At 35.1% G+C, this 26,493-nt stretch overlaps 1 protein-coding gene across 8 annotated transcripts in view; it reads left to right on the top strand.

Moving 5' to 3' along the window:
- ZBTB20 (zinc finger and BTB domain containing 20) overlaps positions 1-26,493 on the top strand; it is an 895,053-nt gene that overhangs the window by 178,597 nt on the left and 689,963 nt on the right. For all 8 annotated transcript variants that reach the window (XM_066347052.1, XM_066347050.1, XM_066347049.1 and 5 more), the window contains exon 2: positions 1,036-1,087. The gene's annotated coding sequence lies outside the window, so the exon portion shown is untranslated. The remainder of the gene's footprint in view (positions 1-1,035; positions 1,088-26,493) is intronic.

The following is a 26,493-nucleotide window of genomic DNA, read 5'->3' as shown; positions in this document are numbered from 1 at the left end:
CCAATCAATTAAAATTCTCCAAGACTTTTTTTTTTTCATTTTAGTGGGCCTTTTATTGTAGACATACTGTTTTACAGGATCGGCTTATGGTTATGTTTGCATTTTCATTAGTAAAACTGCTTTTGAGACTTCAAATGTCTGAATTTCTATGGAGATTATTAGTAAATATGACCTCAAAGGTCATCTTTGAGGTTTCAAAGCAAATTTAGATCATTTTCCAAGGACGTACAATATCAAACTGAACTTGTAAGAGGAGAATTGTTTCTAGGAAAATCTTTTCTTGTTGAAACTCACCAAATTGACTTTAGAGGTACGTTTACATCCTGCCTGCTTGACTGCTTGCTCCCGATCCCAGCTTTGATTCTATACTATCCAATTATTTGACATCCCTCCCTCACAATCTGAGAAGGACCCTAGTACTAGCCTTGCTTGCTAGGGCAGGAAACAAAACCGTGTTCTCATGTCAATGCATTAGGTACTGGAGACCAATTCAAGCTATTTTGAACATGTTACTCTCTGTTGCCTATTTTTTTTCCACCCATTTACTTTTTATTCTTTTTGGATTATCTTTTTGTATTATCTTCACTCACTATTTTGAGGATAGAGTCTGTGTCTTTTTTGTCTTATATATTTCCTGACTCATTAGTACTTACCATTATATTGTATGTAGTAAATCTTTGCAATATCTCTGATACTTAAAAATAAAAAAAATAAATGGGATAAAGACTATTTGGTATTAGTTTTCTAAATTATAAAAATATAAATATTATTTGTGTAAATTAGGAAAATTTTAAAGAATACTATAATAAATAACCTGTTCTCTGTATAAACCCACATTTTACTGAGTAGTTGTTCTGCACATACACAAATGAATGTTAGCCTTTAAAAAAAACTATAGATATTAGTTGACATATTCTAGATATTAGTTTCATATTCAAACTTAGCTAGCTACTTCTCATAACTAGTCATAAAGATACTATGGAAATTAAATTGTTTTCTTGGCAGTTTTCTAATTTTAAATGTTTCTTTTTACAGTCACACAAAGGAAGTGTTAAAACTTGCCCATTGAGACTCTGAAGGCTAAAAGGTAATGTCCAGTGATTTTTTTAATGGCTTTTATCTTTTTGAAAAGTTTAATAATACGTATTTAAGTTTTTGGGTTTACTAACTCAAGTCTTTCCTTTATTGCCCTTTAACACATTAAATATCTTTTTCTATGTCTGCCTAAAAAATAATCTGTAATTATAAGTAAAAAAGAATAAAGTTTGTATCATCTGAGAATATCTAAGCCTAATTGGACGTTGCTGTACCCCTTCTTCCTTCTGTATGGGAATGTATTATGGGCTCTCCCTTATTACATCAGTTTGAAATGGTTCTGATTTTGTAACTTGCTCTTCTCTTACATAGACATATTGGCTGAAAGTCAAAATCTTAGTACCTATTCCTCATCAGGAAGAGCTTTAAAACTAATTCTAAGAAATAAAAATACTTTTGTTGAGAACAATACAACTGTTCAGATGAAATTTTGTGGATACTAAAGTTCAGGATTTCATGCAAGAAGTTTACAATCAACTTGTGTCCCTGCATTTTGTAGGAAGAGCTCATAGGTATTGAAGATTTCTTAGACAAGAGGGGGCTGTAATTACGTTGCTTCTTACATGTGTGGTTAGATTTCCAGTGAGAATAACATGGTACAGTAATTTATTATAGAAGAATAAATCACAGGTTACATTGGAGGAGGGTGGGGTGGTGAGATCCAGCCATCAGTGTTGTGACTACATATACTGAAGCACGTGGGATAGCTTGTTTTAATTTCTTTACACCAGTGCATACCTCAAAAATTCCATTTAGCAGTGGGATATGCAAATGGTTCCAAATGCAGCAGCAGTACTTTCACCTGAATGTTAGAACTGTCAGAGATCTTTAAATCAAATCTTTATAACATTAGAAACAAACAAACAAAAAAACCCCAGCCAGATTAAGGCAAGATTAAGACACCAAACTAACTGCAAAAAATTGATTCCCATACTTTCAAAAAGCTCCTGTATGTCAGCAGGGTAATGTCAAAGTTCTAATTCACCTGCTTTCTAATTTTAACCTTTTAAGGATTTTATTTTTTTGGCTTAATTATGATATTTTCTACAAATTAATGATAAATGCCTTGATTAATAAAACCAAATGTCAGAGAAAATGACAACTTGATGAAAAATTAATAGTAATATTTTAAGGTATAGAAATACTAAAGATGTACTCTTAAACCACATACTTTATCAGCTCTTTTTGAAAGTAAGTAACCAGAATTCTCCTTTAATGTGAGTTTCTATAGCCACATGTGTAGATGCATTTTAGCAATATTATTTTCAGCTGTTGTTTTTTACTATTGGCTGTTATAGAAATATATTTTTAATTTTTATCTCTCCTTTGTGCTTTAATATTTTTATTTCACAAAATCAAGGTAGTATTTTATATTTTTGATTGATTATAGAGATCAAGCTATAATACTGAGTCCATTTAACAATGAGTGTATGTTTTTTTCAAAAGATCTCACAGTGTAAATGTAATAATTGGTGATTAGTTATCTGCTAGACTATTAATTCATTTATTTTTGAATATTTCAGCTGTTATATTTAAAATTTATTCAGTAAATGTAATATATACTCAGAGTACAGCCTTTCTAATAGAAATAGATTTTAATATGGGGCTTGGTTTTTGAAATATATATATATATATATATATATATACACACACACACACATACACACACACACACACACATACACACACACACACACTTAACATTTTATTAAAATACCTAAATAATAGCAAAGAATTGTAACTTGCTTTTTTCCCCCTGTAAACTGTTACTTAAATAAAAAAAACTCTAAAGAATAAGCTATATGAGTATTTTATTTTTCTCCTTTTATTGCAGATCATGAAGTTGAAAGATTAAAAAAAATCTCATGTATTTTTTTAATCTTCACAAATATCAGGATAATTTTTAAAATATGAATACTTAAATATTTAATTAAATGGTATGTGGAAATGGTACTATGCAGGATTACAGTCCAAATTGTTTATTTATTTTCGTATTTCACAGATAAAGCTGCCAACCAAATGAGGGAAGGCATAATGACCTCTTCTGTGTTGTACTTTCGTTTGGTTTGGTTTGGTTGTTCAGGGATAAAAAGGCCCACACAATATACTGTTAGTGAAGTGGACTCACTTTCACCATCTGTTCATGTAATGACAAGATGGTCATACCTATCAACATAAATTTTTGCCAACTAATGATAAAGTCACTTTGTTCTGTAGTATGCTACAAATTTCCAGGTAATTGTTTCAGGCATGTTGCTATGCACAGTAAGATAGAGGTAAGTGTTGGGCAATATTCTGTAAATACAGTATATGCTAATTATAAGGAGAAACATTCAATAGAGATTTCTAGTGCTATTAAAAACTATAGTTGGGTGATGGGTATGTAACATAATTAAATGTCAATATAACCTAGAGATGTTTTCTCTGAACATATGTACCCTGATTTATTAATGTCACCCCATTAAAATTAATAGTAAAAAGAAAAAGAAAAGAAAAACAAAACAAAACTATAGTTGGATTGTGCTGAATCTTCCCTTAGCTGGTTATAGGCTTTATTGTTTTTGTGTCATGCCTGATTCCAGGCATCCAGTCTGTACTGGCAAAGTTGCTTCATGAGGAAAGGCCACCAACCTCGGTGCCCTGAGTGCTTACATACCTGTCATGAATAATAGATTTGTCAGTTAGTTAATCATTGCATTGTATCTGTTTCTGTTTCTTCTTAGGAGATCACTGCCCAGAGGACTTTAAATTCCATTGAAACACAAAGCTTCTATTATGTTTCTGTACCTGCATTCTTTTTGTATGCAAAAGCATCCATTCTTCTTTTTTCATATACTGGTAAACCATGCCCCACTTCCTTAACAGTTCTTAAATTACATATTAAACAGTGTGCTCCCTCCCACTCCCATTTATTCTTAATCTTTGGCCTTTCATCAATTTACATCTACATGTGAACCAATTAACTTTTGTTTATTTGTTGCAAAATTTGATTAAGGAAATACTAATATCTATCTCACAGTCCACAACTTTATAAGTTTTAGTCTGAGATTCTAGTTATTTAGGGTAAGTACTATAATTGCATGTCATCTTTTCCCAAAGTGTTCATGAAAAAAGGGAAATAAACTAGAACCAAAAAATAATCTCTAAGAGAATTTTAGTTGATATTTTATTGTTTGATCTTAAAAATGAGGAGAATGGATTTGACCTTACTCAGAATTATTAGTTTTAGGGAATTCAGTTACAAAACTTTAAATGATGCTTGAATTAACACACACAACAATACGTAGATGTTCTTTGAAAGAATCTAAATTTCATGGAAAATGAAGGTGTTCAGACTATCTCTCATTTAAAAAATAAATGTTCTTTAATTAACTTAAAATACCTGAATTCCCAGTTTCAGTACTGAATTAGACAATACCTTCTCTCTAAATGACTTTTTAGCACCTTTGGAAACTGTGTTCTCTCTTATAAGCTAACAAAAGCTCAAGTAAGTGTGACCTTAATGGTTTGAAAAGATTAATGCAGCTTTCAAAGTTGTGTAATGTATGTATACCTTAAGTACCAGAAGGAGAATCAATTCATTTAACTGGATTAATTTACCTTATTTGTTTTCTTTGGAAGCTTTTGTTTATTAATTGAATAAACTATGCTCATGAAACACACTGATAAATGGAGCGATCAGAATATACCAAGAGAAACCATGAAATTGCCTATAGTATGTAGGCGATTGGTTTTTCTTGCCTAAATGCTGCATTTTGTCTTCTATCTACCATTTCCTCAAATATTCAGGTCTCTCTTTATATTCTTTAGTGATGATAAGATGTTTTTTATTTATCTAATAAAGTAGGAAGCAGATTAACATGCTTACTTCTTTGGAATTAGATTACTTATTGTAGTAATGCTCACCATACAGTGGTACCTTGAGATACCAGTTTAATTTGTTCTGTAACCAAGCTCGTAAGTCAGTCAACTCGTATATCAAACAAATTTCTCCCATTTAAAATAACTGAAATAGATTTAATTCGTTCCAGCCCTGTGAAACATCCCCAAACCATCCTAAATTATAAAAAAAAGACATGGTTTTAATTAAGAAACACACATGTATACTTTACCAATGCATAACAAAATATATGAAGTAAAAGAAAAGTGTTATTTAGTACTGTATTCTTATCTTGGAGACAGACAAGTGGGGCTAACGGAGGTGAATGGCGGAGGAGGAGGGAAGGAGGAAGGGATGCAGGCACTGTAGACACGTAAACTAAAACTGCACTTTCTTAACACTAAATGTAAATCTAAAACTGCATTTTCTTTACTTTAAACAAAACTAAAACTGCACTTTCTTTACTTAAAATGAAACCACAAAAACTTAATTGTAAAAAAATGCACTTTCTTAACTTTAAACTTAACCTAAGCTTAACATTACGTATTTTTCATTTAATCATCACTTGTTTTTGCCTTTTTGGCTGCACTTTCAGCACATTCACTTGCAGGACTTTTGAAGAAAAATCTATTCAAAGAGGTTTGCTTTTGCCTGCCTTTTAAAATGTTACGGAAATGTGACAAACAAGTGTCATTAAAAAGTGCTGAAGCACGACCAGTTGAAACTTTTTCTGGGTGTTCCTTTTTAATGAAACTTGAAAGCTTCTCCCACATTGCCAGCATGTCTTTAATTTCACTTGTAGAAATCACTTCCTCCGACTCTACCTCCTCCTCACTACTAATCTCTTGCAGAAGCTCCGTATGTTGCATCATCTGTAGCTCCTTCAACTCCTCAGTTGAGAGTTCCTCCTCATGTTCCTCGACGAGCTTGTTTACGTCACTCTAATCTACCTACAGACCCATCGACTTTCCAAGGGACACAATCTCCTCCAACGTTTCTACCTCAGTCTCAGACTCTGGTTCAAATCCTACGAAGTCCCTGTCTGCAACAACATCAGGCCAAACTTTTTTCATGCCGAGTTCAAGATTCTTTTTGTAATCTCTTGCCATGCCAAGTCAATAATGCGTAAACAATCACGATGTTGTAGTTATCTTTCCAAAACTCTTGAAGGGTTAAATTTGTATTCTCAGTCACCTCAAAGCAGTGGCAGGACAAGCTTTGTGTAAAGGTTTTTAAAGTTGGACATGACCTGCTGATCCATAGGTTGCAAGATTGAAGTCGTGTTGGGTGGGAGGTAGAGGACTTGGACGAATTTGAACTCATCGAGAATGTCATCTTCAAGACCAGGTTGGTCGGCTGGAGCATTATCAAGGATTAGTAATGCTTTCATCACGAGTTTATTTTCCTGAAGATATTTCTTCACTGCAGGACCAAAGACGAGATTTACCCATTCAATAAAAAACTGCTGCATAACCCATGCCCCAGCATTGGCGCGTCACATAACCTGCAGTTTTTCTTTAAGAATCTTGTGAGTCTTAAAGGCTCGAGGATTTTTGGAATGATACACTAGCAGTTTATTTATTTTACAGTCATTGCTAGCATTTGCACACAATGCAAGAGTCAGACAGTCCTTCATGGGTTTATGGCCTGGCAGCTTCTCTCCTCTGCAGTCATGAAAGTTCTCCAGCGCACTTTTTTCCAAAACAATCCTGTTTCGTCCTAGTTGAACATTTGTTGGGGGATGTAGCCTTCCTTTGTAATAAGCACAGCAAAACGTGTGATGTACTCCTCAGCTGCCTTAATGTCAACACTTGCAGCTTCACCATGCCTCACCATCGAGTGGATGCGAGATCTCTTCTTGAAATTTTCAAACCAGCCGTGACTTGCCTTAAACGTATCTTCTGCCTCTTTTGAGGGTGATGGCTCTTTCTTCTTCAAGTCACCTTAAATAGTATGTGGCTTTTCACATATTACAGTCTTCGTCACTGTATCTTTTTCCAGCTCTTTCTCTTTCTCTTTCACCCATACCAGCAGAAGCTTCTCCATTTCTTCATGGATATTTTTCCTTAATTGGGTCAGAATTGTAGTTTCTTTCGCTGGATTTTCACTTTTGATGGCATATTTTTGTTTAAGGATGGTACAAATTGTAGATGTATTGCGGTCATACAGCCTTGCCAGTTCAATCACTCGGACAGCACACTCATGTTTTTCTATTATTTCTTGCTTTACTTCTATTGACATCATTCTCTTCTCACCATTGTCCTTTACACTCACTTTCTTCAACCCCATGATAGCACACAAAAAAAGTTAGTAAAAAATGCAAAAATGATGCAAGAACGAGTACAGCACATGAGATGACTTGATTCTGCCGGTAACACGTGAGAAAAAACAAGATGCTGGTGTTGGGCTGCTGATACTGGACCCGTGCACCAACGCACTGACTAGTGGCAGCTTCCCCAATCACGGCTTGTATCTCAGAATTTTGCTCGGATCTCGAACAAAAATATGGACCGAGTCGCAGCTTGTATCTTAAAAAAGTTTGTATGTTGGTCTGCTTGTATCTGAAGGTACCACTGTATCTCTGTGATACTCCCCAATCTCTATCCGCAATTAATTAGTGACTTTCAGAATTAGGTTAAATCTTGGTTGTGCGGTGGCTCTCTATTTGCCAGTGATCAAAGAAGTGTTACTAATACACTTGTCAGTATTAAAAAAGAATTAAGTAAATTAAGGACCAGATGGTTGAGCCCAGGACCGATCAAGAGCCCAGTCTGTGTGAGCTGGTCCAGTGGAATGACAGAAACATATTACAAGGTTAAATGGAATCAGAGTTAGACTTTCACTTATAAGAAAAAGGTCATTTTTCAAACGTGTTTTTTTATGTGATAATGATTTACATGTTCAGATTTCATTTGTACAAGTAATATTTTCCTGTGCATCAAGAGCCAACAATGTTTATATGTATCAAAAAATCTCTTGGAGCAGGACATAGTGGCATCAAAGTACAGCGATTACCATGTAAGCATTTATGCTGGTTCAGAGAAAAATCCTGCTTTGTCTCTCAGAAAAAAACTATTCTTACTATTATAACTTATTACCTTTTATTATGATTGAATATTAATTGTTGGAGGATTGTCTCCTCCAATAGACTCTATGGCTCATGATATAAGGAACCTGGCTTATATAGTTTCTGTAGTACATGACCAGATGAGGAAGTAGTAAATATTTTCTTAGTGTTTTGTTATAATAAAAACATTATAATTGGGGTTATAATAAGGTTATACTGAAGAAGTTAAGAAAGCAAATTTTCTTTCTTTTATATTTGTGTCTTTACATGTATACGTATATAAAGCATTGTGTTTCTCACTAATTTCTTTCTCATTTTTCATCTATTTTTTATTTTTAAGCGTGTTTTAAATTTTCTTGATTTCTAGGATAGTTGGATGGATCATTGAATTGCTGGGTAGGTAAACTAACTCGAACGACTGTACATTTAAACATTTTTTTTCTCTCCAGAATCACACAAATAATGCTAGAGGATATTAGCTAATCATAATCCTCCCACCTTCCTTCACGCCATTCCTTCTTTCTATTCTCCAGCATGTATCTATTGAGTTTCTTCTGTGCCAGGATCTTCCTAGTTGTTATATATAATGATTGAACAAAGAAGACATAACCCTTACCCTGTGGAGCTTACAGTGTAATTGGAAAATATAATAAACACATAAACATTACAAACATAGATATATAATTAAATTTTGCTGGACTTCTAAGTTTTGGCATGAGTTAGAGAATTTGGTCTACAATGTAGGAATTATCTTCAATGGCCTGCCTTATTAATAGTAAATTACTTTTAGATTTAAACACTGCAGGTGGGCAAATTAATTCAGATTATGTTTTAATGTACATGTGGCCTTGGGAGAACAGTTGAAGCAATATTTACTTTCAAGGTGAGTATAAAAAACTTTGTATACCATGGTTTATTATATATTTTATAGATAACCTCAATATGTATTTTCAGATCTCAAATTGAAAAATTACAGGAATATTTTCTAACATTTTTTAAATTACAAAAAATTATTTTTTTTCAAATATTGTTTGCTAATGGTTTGTGAATTGGCTTGTAGTAATAGTGATGGAAGAAAAGGGGATGGAAATTATATTTCTTCTTCTCGTTGGACATGTGTGTGGAATATATTTGTTCTGATCAGAATTGTCCATTATGCTCTCTTTGGATGTGTGTACTGTTTGGCCTTCCTGCCTTGCATGCTCATTCAAAGGCACTCCAAGTCATTATGCTGGACTTCAGCCTTGTTCAATAAAAAGGCCATTTCCTCTATCACCTGTCTACTTGGACATACATTCTTTTCACTCAAAAATATTTTTTATGCTTTCTGAGTATATTAGATGGATTTGTCAAATTACTCACAGATAATCAGTTTTTTAAAGTTATAATTTGAGCTATGACCTCTCAAACTGTGAATTATAAGGTTTGACCCTTTGGTTCACTGTTTGACATAGCAGCCATTAATTACAGTTTTTAAATGACATTTTATTTCAGTTAGAATTTGTATTATGAAAACAGTTTGACTATTTTCCCTTTAGCTTTCAAGAATAAATGCTGAAATATAAATATATATAAATATGTACATTAAAATATAGTAAATAGCCTGCTTGCATATGCATACTATATTCAAATGTTTTATGCATATTTCTAGCAGTATGTTAAGTTTGTTACATACCTATAGAAATTTAAATATAATAACCTGTGAGTTATACTAAGATTATATTTATTTTATATAACTGGTATCAGGATGAGACTGACTTTTAAATATGTTTATCATGATGATACAGACGTTATTACCATTTGAATCTGGGCTTTTCTCTTTTCCTTGAGCAGGGATACAGAACTAGGCATCTATGAATACCTATGTCAGACAGTAATTTGAAAGTCCTCAGGGTGGTTCAAAATAGCATGGTAGGTAAGAATATAAACTGGACAAGCGTTTTCACAGTGTGCATACTTCAAGGTACTCAGTTGAGAATAAGATAGCAGAAAGCCCAGGTTAGCTAAGTACAGAAAGGCATCCAGATGTGTGATCTTTTTCTAATAAAGTATATAGTTTAGATTGTACTCTTTTTCTTTTAATACCTATTAGTTTGTGGGTTTTAAGGAAATGTTGGCCTCTATTTTGTTTCTAAAAGCAAAGTCAGGATATGTTAACTAAAAGTAGAATTTTCAAAAGGCAAAAATATTTCTGAAACTAATTGCGACCACTTTTTCACAAAGTACATTTAATCAGGTTTAGATTTCTCAGATGTCTTTGAGATATGGATCTACAAGGTTCTCTCCCCACTAGTTTCTGTCTTATGTAATCATCCAATCTTTTAGATAGGTAACATTTTAGGAATTTTATTTTCCCATGCAAAAACCAATTCTTTGAACTAAATGTAAGGACTTGTAAATACGTTATGGGAATTTTGAAATATGAAAATGGTTTTTAGAGATCAGTAGGCTTAGGAAGGTTCATTTTAATTTCAAGTTTTATACTGATCTCATTTTTGTTTGGTAAAGATATTTCTTCATGGCCCTGGTCAGTTAGCTCAGTGGTAGCACATGCACCCAGCATGTGGAAGTCCTGGGTTCAGTTCCGGGCCAGGGCACACAGAAGAAGCACCCATTTGCTTCTCCACCCTTCTTCCTCTTCTTTCTCTCTCTTTCTTTCCCTCCCACAGCCAAGGCTCCATTGGAGCAAAATTGGCCTGGGCACTGAGGATGGCTCCATGGCCTTGCCTCGGGTGCTAGAATGGCTCTGGTTGTAACGGAGCAACGCCCCAGATGGCCAGAGTGTCATCCCCTAGTGGGCATGCTGGCTGGATCTCAGTCAGGCGCATGTGGGAGTCTGTCTCTCTGCCTCCCTGCTTCTCACTTCAGAAAAATACAAAATAAATAAATAAATAAAAGATACTCCTTCACCTTTTCCTATTTCTCATATTACTTATAAGTAATACAGGATGACACTGAAATTTTAAAAAATTTGGCCCTAGTTGACTTACTGAGCAAACTAGGTAACTTTTCTTCGACTCTTCCGTTTCAGCCTCACCTCCTTTCTTTACATTCACAATTTTTCCTGTCCACACCACACTCTTTGCTGTCTTAACACACTATGTCCTATTTTTCTGGGTTCCTTTGTTCTTAACGTTCATTCTGCCTGCTTCTAAGGCTTTTGCATAACCCAGAAAAATTCTGTGTCACTAGTGGAAGTTTATTTATCCTCTACTACAGAATCAACACATCTTAATGTCTCCTTCACATGTACGCACATGAGTTTAACTCTTAACACTCTGGAGGATAGTTTTTACTTATGCCTGCCTTATTTCCCAAATGGTAAACTTCTTGAGGGGAGGGTATATATGCCTTCTTCATTTTTCTGTTTAGTTAGGACCAGGTTGTCAGTAAGTGTTTATTGAATTAATTAGCCGGTCAAACTTTGACGAACTATATCGTTAGTTATACTCAGAATTTATCTACAACACAAATATAGCAAAAAAGGATCCTTTAAAAATTATATGTACTAAATTTTCTGTATGTCACTGCATGATCTCCTTTAGGTCTGGGTATTTGTTTTGGTGCTTATTTTTAAAGCTCAGTAAGAAAACAAATATTTTTTTCTATATATTGTAATAAAGTGAAATACAATTTTAAGAGAAAAGACATTTCTATTAAAAATAATAAGATAAAAAAGGCCAAACCAGTAACTTGTCAAAGTAGTTTTAGATCTTAGCATTTGAAATGATAACATTGAAAAATTAATACAGAAAGTCTTAGAAGTGTTTAATACTCTTTAATCTTATACAAATGACTATTGATTATTCTTAGTTTGAAATAGCATTTTATATGTAGATTTACCTAAGATCTGAAATTTAGGCAATAATTAGCCTCTCAAATGGATCTGTTTGGAAACTGTTTTAAAATAATAGCTCTCTTCCCTAAGAAAGATACAGTTGTGTGAAGGCTGCATTTATTTAATGGTGTCTCAACTGAAACAGGTGCCTGACTTGCTTTGTTCTCCAGGAGTAGCTTTATAGGTTTAAACACTGAGTATACAGTACACAGTGGCACTATTAACAAATCAGAATGAGGCCAAGGGAAAACTCATCTAGGACCCACGCACCTAAATGCAGTTAGTAAACAGAGAAATAACTCTCATTAAGCGTAATTAAACCTAATATTGACTGTAAACTGTTACTTACCTTAAACTTCTCTGTAGAGAGTGTGGAAAGGGATTAACCTAGCAGATTGGGGCATTAATTACTACCTCTTTCACATTAAAGTTACCATCAAGAAGGGCTGTATTCATAAATAAAACATAGAAAGGATTGAGAAACTGAAAATATGTAAATTTCCCTTATAAAAAGGAAAGAAAGGCCTATATTTAAAAAAAAAAAAAAAAAAAGAAGTGAGCTGTGAGCAATGCCAGCCCTAGCAGAATGGGATTAATCACAGAAATAGGTCCTTGCCTTCTGACGGGCAGAATCTGCTTCACAGAAGAGTTGGGTTCAGCGGAGTCCACCTTTTCTCATGCATAGCTTCTTCCACTGCTAACGCTATCATGCGTTTGAGGGAGGATGAAGGGGCCAGGGAGAGATAGAATCTCTCTCCTTTTTGCCTCCAGTCATTAATAGCCCTTTATTTATGAAATTGATTATAATGATTGTACCAATGTGTGATTTGTCAGCAAGAAGGCACAGTGCTTTTTTCAGTCAAAATGGTCTGGTAACTGGTCTCCTGCTACTATTTAATAATCTCCTTCTTGGGTGCAATCTAAAGAGTATGTATGTTGTGAGAGACATAAAAAATGTCAGCTAAATTTAAGATCTACTGTTACAAGTTTTTACATTATACTGCTGCCCCAGTAGGAAGGCCAGGGTCTATGATATAAGAATTTAAAGGAAAAAGTGACCTGACCTTTGGTGGCGCAGTGGATAAAGCACTGACCTAGAACAATGAGGTCACCGGTTCGAAACTCTGGGCTTGCCTGGTCAAGACACATTTGGGAGTTGATGCTTCCTGCTCCTCCTACTTCTTTTATTTAGAGGACAGGAGGTTTAATTTTAGAGTAAAACCCTTCATTCCCCCTCCCTTCCCACCCTGCTTTTAAAGCTAGTTTCACAGTTCATGAGATGAACTAATGAAAAAGAAATAAAGGACAAAAATCTATCGTTCGTTTCTCCTACTGAACAAAAATTAAAAAACTGGTTGGGTGACAGAGGATGAATAAAAACAGTGAAAGTAAGAGTTTCTATCTTCTGTTCTTGTACTAGTCGTGACATTACAAAATAACCATAACAATGGCACTCTTATTAATCAGACATATTTATACAGAATTAGTGTTGGCTTCTGCTCTATATATTACCTTTAGTTTTACATGAACTTTATTATCTGTGCATATCAAAAGAGATGTGGTAAATGAACAAAGAAGCCCTGTTATGAGACAAGTATTTGACATTTTGGGAAGCTCTTATTATAGGGTTTCCTCTTAAGTGAGAATAACAGGAAGGTTGTCATTATTTGCACTATTACAGACACTCTGGATTTTTAAAAACAGAAATGGAGCCGACTTTTTTCCTTGAAGAAGATTCATCAGCTAGAACAATTAGAATGATCCAGTACCTCTAACCAGACTTGTCGCTATAGTCTCCTTGTTTTCTCCTGTGAAATAATGATCCCATAAAGCACCTCTTAAGATAATTCATTTTCTCTTGATTTACAGATATAGCTAGTTATACATTTCTCTTATTTTTTAAAGAAGATGTATAATCATCTTTAGACTTCTGGGAAGTCTCTTTTTAAACCAAAATGTAGAAGTCTTGCAAGGTTTATGGCCTCATGCCTTTTATTTTTTTTCCTAAAAGAGGACAGCTCTAAGGAAGTTCTTTTGAGGTCTTGTTCCCATGCTTGTGACAGGTCTGGCTAGGAATTGTTATAAAAGCATGATTATGGATAATACTGAATTTTTTTCTTAAAAATCACAGGACCTGTACTTTCAGATTTCAGAGACTGACCAGTGTGATGTGTTTTGTCGATAGTTTAGAATAAAATTTGAAATCTAAAGAGTAAAAGTAATACAATTGAAAAGAAAATAGGTGAGTCACTAGCCACTACAGCTGCAACACTTCAGCTGCCTGAATAAGGAGAACAGTGATTCTCAAAGTGGAGAAAGTGAGATTAAAATTACCACCTGTGGGATCTTTTCAAATTATCCTCCCCCACACTAGCAATTATTTGTATGGATGCTTCACTAAGAACCAGATAGACTAGAAGTAGTTTGACCAATTGATAATTTAGCTTCTTTTATCCTTTTAAAGTTTAAATGTAGGAAATAAAAGATATTTTATAATCACAGAATTTTCCCCTATCCCCATCATGTCTTCCTGTTTTATGTTAACAGTCACTGAATTTTGGGGTTCAGTGAAAAAAAAAACAAAGAAAATCCCCAAATAACATGTAAACCCTCAAGGAAGGAGAAAGGCTGTCAAGTTTGGAGTTTAAACACAGGTAAAAGCAAGCCAGGATTTTTGAATGAGCCTTGAAAAATCATTAAACTCTTCTTAATCACCCATTTATCTTGCTTAGCAATAGGAAAGGACAAAACTGTTTTGTACCTTAAGACACTTAAATTGAATCCTATAAAAAATTATTTTACTTGCCTCTTTGTTTTAAATTTCTAATATTTTTTATTTTACATTTTTAATTGGATGTTAAAAAGATAGGCAAAGTGATTTTACAGGTGGCCATTCTATCTCTAAGTTCCTGGATACCAAAAGCTGATTTAAAATCGAAGAGATCATCTTTGTCTTGAGTCAAGAGATACTTTGGCTTTGAATTTCAGGATGAAATGTCTTCTCATTTCAGGGCATTAAGCAAACCATTCAAGATCAGGGCATTAAGCAAACCATTCAAGACCCTGTATAACCTTTTTTATTTTTTTTGTTTGTTATAAGGTACTTACCATCAAAATTCAAAGTAGTGTCTATTTCCACGTCTAAACTCTCTACCAGATTATGAACTGTGGAAACAGGGAATATGTCATTTATAACTTAATATGCTCTGGATATTATAGATATATAGTACATTTTTTTTAGGTGATTCTTATTTTAAATTCAGATAAGCTGAGGTCAGTGAGAGAGTCACCATATTGAAAGGTAGTTCATTAAAAAAAAAGTTTTTTACATCAGAATGTGATTCATTTTAACTTTGAAGTACATAAAATTTTCAAGAAAAATAATTCGCCTGTGACTTACAAATCACTAATTTCCCTAGTAGCCCATTATGTATATACCACCTATGACCTACTCTGAAGCTAGTTATACTTTGCCTTTATACCATGCCTTTAGTAACAAATCCATCCTTTCACTCACTTAAAAAAAACATTTATTAGTTCTAACTATGGGTGAAGCATAGAGATATGCATAGAAAATGTAGGGTGTCTACTCTCAAGAGACAAACGGGCTGTTTGGGTCTCAAATACAAAGTAATATCTTAAGAGGGGCCTAAAAAAGTTATGATGGGGGCCCTGGCCAGTTGGCTCAGTGGTAGAGCATCGGCCTGGCGTGCAGGAGTCCCGGGTTCAGTTCCCAGCCAGGGCACACAGGAGAAGCGCCCATCTGCTTCTCCACCCCTCCCCCTCTCCTTCCTCTCTGTATCTCTCTTCCCCTCCCGCAGCCAAGGCTCCATTGGAGCAAAGTTGGCCCGGGCACTGAGGATGGCTCTGTGGCCTCTGCCTCAGGCACTAGAATGGCTCTGGTTGCAACAGAGCGATGCCCCAGATGGGTGGAGCATCGCCCCCTGGTGAGCGTGCCAGGTGGATCTGGGTTGGGCGCATGCGGGAGTTTGTCTGACTGCCTCCCCGTTTCCAACTTCAGAAAAAAAAAAAGTTATTATGGGAACATGAAATATACTTTGTAAATCAACAAATGAATTCATAAAGATAATACTTGAATGGAGATTTGAAAGATCAGAAGGAGTTGCTATCTGAACGGAAGGTGGGGAAGTGATTGCATTGGTGCATAACATTCTGGAAAAAAGTAGCAGTATTCCAGGAGGCCCCAAAGAATGCGAAAGCCTGGTTCATTCAGCAATGGTAACTGGTTCAGTATGGCTGCAGTTTTGGGTGGAAGTAACAAGTAAAGATAGATGGGTAATGCTGATCAGATTATAAGAGGCCATAAATCCTATACAAAGGAAATTGGGTTTTAACCTATTACTGTTGGTGAGTCATTGGAAGATGACTATAAGATGATATATTCGAGTATTTAGATATAACCTACATTGCATAGTGAACAAATAGGAATGAAGGATGATGGAGTCTTGAATGAGTCTTCCTAGTGAGTTATAGTGTCATTTATAAAAGTTAGAATATGCTACTAGCTACTATCCTTTCCTTTTCCCAGTCTACACTGAAATTTTTCCAAAGACATGTTTATGCTGTTTCCATTTCCTCACCAATCCATTCATCAATTTACCTTTTCTGCTTTTGAGACTTCTGTCATTTTACCAAAGTGACTTTTATTGAGATCTCATTGAGCATTTTTGATCTTGCTGACCATTTCTTCCTTTCTGAAATGTTTTCTGCGCTTATTTTCCATGGCATTATGCTCTCCTGATTTTTTCCTATGTGCCTTGTTATTCCCCTGATACATTCTCTGCAAGCATATGCTTCTGTATGCAGTTATTAAATGTTGGAGATCTTCAAGCTGGATCCTAAGCAGTTCTATTGATACCAGCATTTTGGACATCTTTATAATCACACGATATTGACATGTTTTCACAGAGTATGTCCTACAATTTTTTTAAGCTTCCTTTTTTGGAGGACCATGTTTCAAAATGATATTAAAGTACGTAGTCTTGTATTCTTTATTACAATGATTTTTAATACTCAACACATGCCTACAGGGGAACTCATTCGGTCTTATGTCTAATTTGAACATCTTATAAATAGTTCTGATGTTTATGTTTTAACCTTTGGCAATTATTAATCCTCATTGATTGTTAATATTTAATATATGGGAAGTCATCCAGCCCTTTAGGATTTTATGATGCTGTGGTTTGATATTTCACTAACTGAAAAGATTAGTGAAAACTAAAAGATGTACAGGTGATACTTTGAATTCCACAGATAAACTTTATAAAAATGTTTATTTGTCTTTGCCACATTCACACTTTGTCTCCTGTATGGAAGACAACTCCATGCTTCCAGTAGAAAATCTTACTAATTTAATGTTTCTTAAGATATTTTTGCACATTTTTTTGCTATGAAATTTTATGAAAAAGCTTTTTTGTGTATTCTGTTATTGCATTTACAGATGTTTATTTAACCCCACTAGAAGCCTAGATGTAATTAACCAAGTAGGGATTACATTTTCCAGAAATCTTATCCTTTTGCACATATTTTCCTTATTTTTCTTTGGCTACCAAGCTGCTTCTAAACCTTTTTTGTGACTGGGTCATGTTGCCAGTGTACTCCTAGTACTCAATGAAAATGGCCACTTTAAGGACAGGATACTTAGATATTCAGGCCACAGTTTTAGAATAACCATTGTCTTTATCACTAATTTGACTCTACAGCCTCCTAATTTGTGTGCTTCAAAATATATTTAAGTTGTGGGAATCTCCTCAAAGTTTTCCTAGTATATATATGTGTGTGTACATACATATTTTTTATTGTTAATTTAGTAAATCTAATTTTTAAATTTTTCTACTTATTTTAAATTGCTATTACATTGGTATACAAAAAAATAATAAAATACAAAACAATTTAAAAAAACCCAAAAAACAAAACAAAACAAAAAAACCCTGGAATCTGACCAGGCAGTGGCGCAGTGGATAGAGCGTCGGACTGGGATGCGGAGAACCCAGGTTCGAGATCCCGAGGTCACCAGCTTGAGCGCAGACTCATCTGGTTTGAGCAAAGCTCACCAGCTTGGACCCAAGGGGTTACTCGGTCTGCTGAAGGCCCTCGATCAAGGCACATATGAGAAAGCAATCAATGAACAACTAAGGCAGGGGTCCCCAAACTTTTTACACAGAGTGCCAGTTCACTGTCCCTCAGATCTTTGGAGGGCCAGACTATAAAAAAAACTATGAACAAATCCATATGCACACTGCACATATTTTAAAGTAAAAAAACAAAACGGGAACAAATACAATATTTAAAATAAAGAACAAGTAACTTTAAATCAACAAACTGACCAGTATTTCAATGGGAACTATGCTCCTCTCACTGACCACCAGTGAAAGAGGTGCCCCTTCCGGAAGTGTGGTGGGGGCTGGATAAATGGCCTCGGGGCCGCATGCGGCCTGCGGGCCATAGTTTGGGGACCCCAGAACCAAGGTGTTGCAATGAAAAACTAGTGATTGATGCTTCTCATCTCTCTCCATTCCTCTCTGTCTGTCCCTATCCCTCTCTCGGACTCTCTGAGTCTCTGTAACCCCCCCCCCCAAAAAAAAAACCCTTGCTATTTGTGTTGGCATCCCTTGCAAATTGGGCCTCATTTTCCTTATTTGTTTATTTACCTTACCCAGTATCTAATTGCTTTTCTTTTTCTCTTTGGATAATTTTTACTGAACACTTGAAATGTACAATCTACCTGGCATTTCCGGCCCCCCTAAGTCTTCTACTCTGTGCCCTTCCTTTACTCATTTGAGCAATCTCTTTGTTTTTTTGTCTTTTTCATTTAGAAATAATGGTCTTAAAAATGGTATTTCCCTTCATATTTCTTTGTTCACTTTATCATTTAAACCTACAATATGGTATTCTTCATTTCCACTTTTCTCTTCTTTATGTTCATGTATTTATTTTTGACATTTTTATCCAATAAAATGTTTGGAGGTAAGCCTTGAGCAACCTGTGTCATTTTCTGTTTTAAAAACACTCCTTTAAGGTTTGCTTGTCCATCTCTAATTGTCCATTGGTGCTCATTAGGGGAAGTGAGAGATGAGTTCACTTTCTCTTGGAGTTCTAGAAGGAAAATAAGGGAGTAATTCAGTGTACAGTTTTGTGATTTCTAGTTTTTGGTCTCCTAATTCTTGGTTTCACATAGTTTGGTCCCATGTTAGCCGGAAATGGGAGAGTATGTGAAAAATTCAAGTTATCATTTCTGCATAACTTATAAGTTCAGACTATTCCTCTTCATATATTTTTTATTATTTATATATTTATTTTTAGGTGAGAGGAAGGGAGAAAGTGAGACAGACTCCCAGATGCACCCTGATTGGGGTCTACTCAGCAACCTTGCCTGGGGCTGATGCTTGATTACTGAGCTATTTTTAGTGCCTGAGGCTGATGCACCAACTATCCTCAGTGCCTGGGTCCATGCTGGAACCAATTGAGGCACAGCCTGTGGGAAGGAAAGAGGGAAAGAAGGGGAGAGGGAGGGGAAAAGCAGATTGTTGCTTCTTCTGTTTGCTCTGACCTGGAATTGAACTCAAAATGTCAGTAGGCTGGGTGACTCTCTATCCACTGAGCTGCTAGCCGGGGCCTCTTTGTAGCTTTAAAATGTTTATTATTTCCAACTTGGGGAAGATAACTAAGTTTTAAAAATTTATATGGTAAAGACTTTATTATTCTCTGAATAAGCAAAATTCCCCCACTCAAGTGCAAGTGTAAATATTGTTCTCTAATAGGACCAGCTAATTTTATGTTCATTTAAAAATTTTTGTATATTATACTGTTCCTGGATTCTGTGGATAAGGATGGCTGTTGAAACATTATGAGCTGTTTGTCACTATGACAGAAAGTAAGTCACAGGAAGTAAGAAATATCTGAACTCTAAATAAAAAGATTACAATATGAATTCTTTAGACCAGAAACTATAGCTTTTTTCTTTAATCTTGTCTGTAGAATAGAGGATCCTCCGAAGAGTAGTCAGTCAATATGAATTGATGGTGAAAATTCCTAATGGTTATCTTTTAAAAGGGAACTTTATAATTATCTCTGCAATTTTAAGGAAAACCTCACTCCAGAAATGCTATTGAAGAGCACAAATGTTTGTGTGGAGACACTAAAATAAAGATGAGTCCATTTTTAGTACACTGTGTGGGGAGTGACATGCCTGGAACTCCATTATTAGCAATGTATGTTGTGTTCTTTTCATTTTGCTAATGAATTTATTATCTGATTGATGGGTGCTTAGAACAGAAGACCTAATTTGCAGAACAAGTAGTTAAAAAAAAAAAAGAGGAATTTAACACCAGACATAAGGGCTAAGAAAGCTATTTCCTTTGGAGGTCAGGCTCTGGATACACAAGGATACTTAGAACCAGTTGCTTCTCATCAGGTATAAACTGAACTAGTGTCCTTATGTCTGTGGATTCATTTCTTTATAGAGGGTTATATCATCTCCCAGGTAGCATTTGGAAATGTGTGGTGGTTACAGTGACCAAAAAGTGCTATTGGAATTGAGTGGACAGGGGAAAGAGATGACTTTAAGCCTTGCAATATGTGGACTGATTACTTAGAAAGAGGACTTGACAAGCTCCCAAAGCTAATAGTATTCTTATAAAGAAATGCTATTTATTTAATATATGTATCCTTTAAGGTAGTAGTTTTCAAACACATTTTCATAATAACTCACAGAAAATCAATTAAATCATAACCTAGTATACTCACACAGATATATGAATTTGAAACAAAAATTTTACAGGACAATAATTATTCTTCCTTTGATCCCTACAAATATTTTTCATTGTATCTGATTTGATCTAATTCTGCCCTATCTTATCTTATCCTACCTTTTTAAAAATTCTTTTAATGTCTACAATTCAATATCATAATTTCAGGACCACTAATAAAAAAGTTTTAGAGATTTTTTAATTTTCTGGTGACTACAGGATAAAAGACAAAATAACTGAAGAGTTAGTTGACTGTACTGTGACTTTTTTTCATTTTTTTAATTCTGAGCAGAGTTCAAAACTTCATGTGTGATTATGGTCCAAATTACTTTTTTGGGAGAGGCCTTGGGCTCATATGTTAGCAGTCCAGGTATAAAACCTGACTTTCATTTTTGCTCTTTGTTGCCATGCTGATGAGGAAAGAGAGACAGAGAACACTCTTCCAGCTCACTTATAGCATTTGAATCCAAAGAGTCAAAGTTACCTCTGTGATGCATATTAGGAACCATGTGGTGTTATGTTAAAATGAATGGGTTCAATGAGATGAGAGTAAAACTGCTCATCCTGTCAAAGTGAGTTATCCCTAAGCTTTGAGATGATGACTTGTCATATTGGGGGTCTCCCTTGCAGGCTGTCAGTTGAGGCAGATGCAGTCAGGTAGCCTGCATATTTTGTTGCAGTGTCCAATTTATTATGGTTGTATAAAAGTTAATCAAGATTCTTGACTTATCAGAATATTGTCAGAGTATTGGCTCTGCACAGTACGTTTTAGTGCCGTGATGGCAAACCTTTTTATAAAAACCGCCCACTTTTTCAGTGCTGGTCAACCTGGTCCTTCCCGCCTACTAGTGGGCGGTCCAGCTTTCATGGTGAGTGGTAGTGGAGCAACCAAAGGGTGCCGCAATTGGCCCACCATGAAACGCCCACTAGTGGGCGGGAGGGACCGGGTTGACCAGCACTGCAAAAATGGGCGGTTTTTATAAAAAAGTTCGCCATCACGGTTTTAGTGGCTGATAGCAAGCCTACCTACCATTATACTTTAACTTTCTTCATGTTCTTCACCTGAAGTTATTATATCAATTAAAGCAGTCCTCAGCTGAGGGAGGGAAAGGTTAATTTGAAAAAAATTTGTAGTGATTTCAGCATGTCTTCCTAGCAGAGGATTATTATTTGTCTATTTCTAAGATACCTACACTACTATCTTAAGTCATAAGACAGCCTTAAGCACAAGGTTTAGTAACAGAGGTGAGCTGAGTATGGTCAATTTCCTGCTGTCATCTTTTGGTCCATGTGCTGTTTTTATGGGTATGTATCCACCTGAGACTGAAAATACCTGGATTTTCTTCATCCCTTGCTTTTGTTTTGTTGACCCAGTGACAATCGAAGAATATCCTGAGTAATGAATTAGAGATTTATATTTGGGGGACGAGAGATTATAACCATCTCCTTTTCCTAAGAGCTGAGTTTGATTAGCATTTTATGTATACTTTTGTCAATATGGCTGGTTGTTCAGAGATATTGGTCTTATTTCCAGTAGTAGACTGCATTTAGGATTAAATTTTTAGCATGATAAATGGATATTTTAGCTCTAACTATAAAATAATACCAACACTATTTGACACCAAACTTTACAATTGATTTAAACAATTGTACTTAGTATGCCACAAAGTTTGCCCTTTCCTATTTTGCTTTTACTGGAAACTTTTCTGTTATTTTCCACTAATGTTCCATCTATGGAAATAGGCTTATTTCCTTACAAACAAGACTACATAAAATGTATCCTCTTCCCTCCAATTTTTTCTAATTTAACCAGAAATAACGATTTTCTAGAAAGCAGAAGTCAGAGATGGAGTGATAGTTGTTTTTCTCTTTCCTATTTTGGAGCCATGATTTCTTATTTAAAGATAGTGACTTGTCCAGTCATCCACCTTCCCTTACAATGTTAAAGCCTTACCGGAAGACATCTCTGTAGATGATTTCAGGATTAAGTACAAGAGCTAAAATAATGAAGACTTGTCCTCTTGGACAGCCTGAAGAGAAACAGAGTGATGTTTTTATTTATTTGTTTGTTTTTCTCGTCAAAGTCCTTGGAGAGTTGTCAGTAAGTCAGGGAAGCTGAAGTCAAAGACAAGCTCAAAGCCTAATAGTGCAACTAATAAGTGAGTTGAAATCAAGGATTAGGAATGAAGCAAATCAATGTGGAGAGAAAAAGAAATGATTCTGGGCGAGCTCTATGAACAGGATCAGGAAACTGCACCTTGTTTATATTGGTCCTCAATCAGTTGCTACATGGATAGATATGTTTGACTTTTCTGTAGTTAGTGTCCAGGTAGGCAGCAGGAGTCTTAGCTATCCTGTCACTTACTACAGTCATTTAGTAACTTGCCCAGGAATCTCTAGAGCTGGAGTTTTTAGAACTCACAGTCATGGAGTGGCTAATTGGGTTGCTTACCCTAGGATGGTGAGGGGCTGAATATGTCATCTCCAACTTCCAAAGAAGCATATGTCAATAGTACTGTTCCCATCAGCACCTACCTGCTCTGTGGGATAGTTGTATGGGATGAAATGGAGTTCCAGGCGTCCAATGGCAGCCATGGTAAAAGTGATTTTCTCAGAAATGACTGTTAGCCCTTCTGTGGTAGAGGAGGTTTGTCAGCAGAAATGGCAGCTGCAAGTGAAGGGACCTTTGTTTCCCCTGATCCCCAGTGTCAGCCAGGGCAGGGTGGGAGCTACCTAGTTTCACAAGATGTTGCTCCAGTCAGAACTCAGTGAAGTTTTCTATTCCTAAAGAATGGCTTAATTCTTAAAATGCATTTGCTGGTGAGTAGCACTTGAGTTACCACATATCTCTTAATCTGGACCAGACCTGTGACTATTCAACTTTCACTTTCATTGTTCTTATTGAATTATGCTGGAACTGGCACTTAAACTCTCTCTTTGATCTGGTGGGTCCTTCTTGACTCTATATTCTCAGTTTAAATGATTCCTTTCCAAAGCAGCTTTTTCAGATAATTCTATCTAAGATAGTACCCTCTTGTTAATCCATACCACTGTATTGTGCTTACTTCTTTCTTAGCATACATGGTTCTAGGAATTTGTAAGAGAGAGAGAGAGAGAGAGAGAGAGAGAGAGAATAATTGTATTTATATTTAGTGTAATTCTGGGTATGTTTGGATTTATCTACCATTTTATATTTTGTTTCCAGCTCTGTATTTTCCATTCCTCCATTTCCTATTTTCTGCCTTCTTTTGAAATTATTTGAACATTTTTTAGTACTCCATTTAAATTTGTCTATTGTGCTATTGATTTTGGATAGTTTTTTAGTGGTTATTCTAAGGTTTACAATATACTTAACTTTTCATAGTATTTTCAGAATCAATATTTTATCACTTGAAATAGAATATAGAACTCTTGCCACCATAAAAGTTTTTATTTTATTCTCCCAGTTTTGCATTACTGTTGTCAAATATTTGCATACATTGAAAACCCATCAGGCAGTGTTAAAATTTTTGCTTGTACCTGTCAAACATATTTTAAAGAATTCAAGAGGAGAATAGTTTATTATAGTTCACTCATATGCGTATCATTTCTGTTTCTTTTTCTTTATACTTGATGTATAATATTTCCTTCTGGCATCATTTTCCTTCTGTCTGGAGAATTTCCTTTAGCAATTCTTTTATAGAAGTTCTCTTGGAAAGAGGTTTTCCTTTTTAGTTCCTTTTTATTGGACAAGGTCTTTATTTCACTTTGTTCCGAAAAGATATTTTTACTGGATATAGAATTCTATATTGACAATGCTTTTCTCTTAACACTTAAAAAATGGTATGCCATTTCCTTCTGGCTTCTGTGGTTTGTGATGAGAAATCCACCGTCATTTGAATTATTGTTCTTCTAATGTCATTTCTCTGGATGCTTTCAAGATATTATTCCCTATATTTAGTTTCCATAGCTTACGTTTGTCGCACCTTGCCGTGTTTTATTTTTGTATTTTCTGTTTGGAGTTTGCTGTACTTCTTGAATCTGTAGGTTTATGTATTTTACAAAATTTAGCAAGTTTTCAACCATTATTTCTTTTAATATTTTTGTTTAGTACTGTACTCTTTCTTCTTTCCTTTTGATACTCTGATGACATGAATGCTAGATTTCTTGTTCTTGTCCCACAAGTCTTTAAACCCCTTTTTGTTTTCCTCTTTGTTAATGTTGGATAATTTCAATTGATTTATCTTACAGTTCAGTGACTCTTTGTCATCATCACTGTTAAATTGAGGGCATATAGTGATTTGTTGCTTTTATTTTTCTGTGTCACAACCTTGCTGGAACAATTTTATATTGGCAAATTTAAAGCCTTTTTCACACAATTTCAACATCTGTCTCATTTCAGTCTTTTTGTTAATTATCTTTTCTAATATGTGCTGAGATTTTCCTAGTTCTTTGTATGCCTATTAATTTTGGTTGTTACTTGGATATTTTTAATACTATGTTATGAGATTTTGAGTCATGTTTAAATTCTAGGGAGAATGTTGATATTTTTGTTTTGGCAGTCAAATGATTTGGTTAGGATCAGGTCATAAGTTACAAGCTGCCTTCTGTGGTTCTAATGCCAGTTTTCTTTTCAGTGCTTTACAGATCTCTCCTGCATGTGTGTATCAGTACCCTTGGACCTAGGCACTGGCCTATCTGTTAATTTAGTTCTCAATATATTTTGCAAACATTAAAATGAGATCCATGTCTGTGCCCCTCAGGATGAACCTTGAATTTCATAACAACTTTATAGGGTTACTTTCTTAAGCCCTTTTCCCCCCATCATATCACAATATTTTTTAGGTCCTTTGATTATCCCTCTGTAGTCCTCAAGACAGCAAGCTATGACTTAATTTACTGCACTCTGATGCACATTTCTGTGACTGTGCAAATGGGACAAGTTGTGAGAGGAAAGTAAGGGAAAAATGAAAGCAATGAGTTCATGAACCATTTTGGAACCACGACTATATTTTAAGCTATTTCTTAATGAAAGGTTTTACTGCAATAAAACTTACATTAAAAAAAGGAAGAGCTTGACCTGTGGTGGTGCAGTGCATGAAGCATCGACCTGGAATGCTGACATGTCAGTTCAAAATCCTGGGCTTCCTGGTCAAGGCACATATGGCAGTTGATGTTCTCCCCCCTTATCTCTCTATCTCTCTCTCCCTCCTCTCTAAAAATGAATAAATAAAATCTGAAAAAATAAAGGAAGAATTCTTTATATATTTGTTTGCAAATATCATCTACCATTTAGTTGACTGCCTATTTGTTGTTAGATTGTCAGTTTCTTTTGCCATGCAGAAGCTTTTTAGTTTGATATAATCCCATTCGTTTATTTTTGCCTTTACTTCCCTTACTTTTGGGGTCAAATTCATAAATTGTTCTCTATGGCCAAAGTCAATGAGTTTAGTACCTATGGCTTCTTCTATGTAATTAATTGTTTCAGATCTTATATTTAGGTCTTTGATCCATTTTGAATTAGTTTTTGTGCAGGGGTACAAACTGTAGTCAAGTTTCATTTTTATACATGTGGCTTTCCAATTTTTCCAGCTCCATTTATTGAAGAGGTTTTCTTTTCTCCATTGTTTGTGTTTGGCTCCTTTGTTGAAGATGATTTGTCCATATATATGTGGTTTTATTTCTTGGCTCTTGATTCCGTTCCATTCGTCTGTATGTCTGTTTTTCTACCACACCACATTGTTTTGATGATCATGGCTCTATAGTGCAATTTGAAGTCAGGTAGTCTGATACTCCTGGCTTCATTCTTTTACCTTTTTCCATTTGTTTTTTTCTTTTTAAGATTATATTATTTTGTACAAATTTA

The sequence above is a fragment of the Saccopteryx leptura genome, chromosome 8, assembly GCF_036850995.1.
Source record: "Saccopteryx leptura isolate mSacLep1 chromosome 8, mSacLep1_pri_phased_curated, whole genome shotgun sequence".
Classification (NCBI taxonomy): domain Eukaryota; kingdom Metazoa; phylum Chordata; class Mammalia; order Chiroptera; family Emballonuridae; genus Saccopteryx; species Saccopteryx leptura.
Note: the sequence above shows the minus strand (reverse complement) of the source record. Positions and strands in the feature narration are given on the sequence as shown.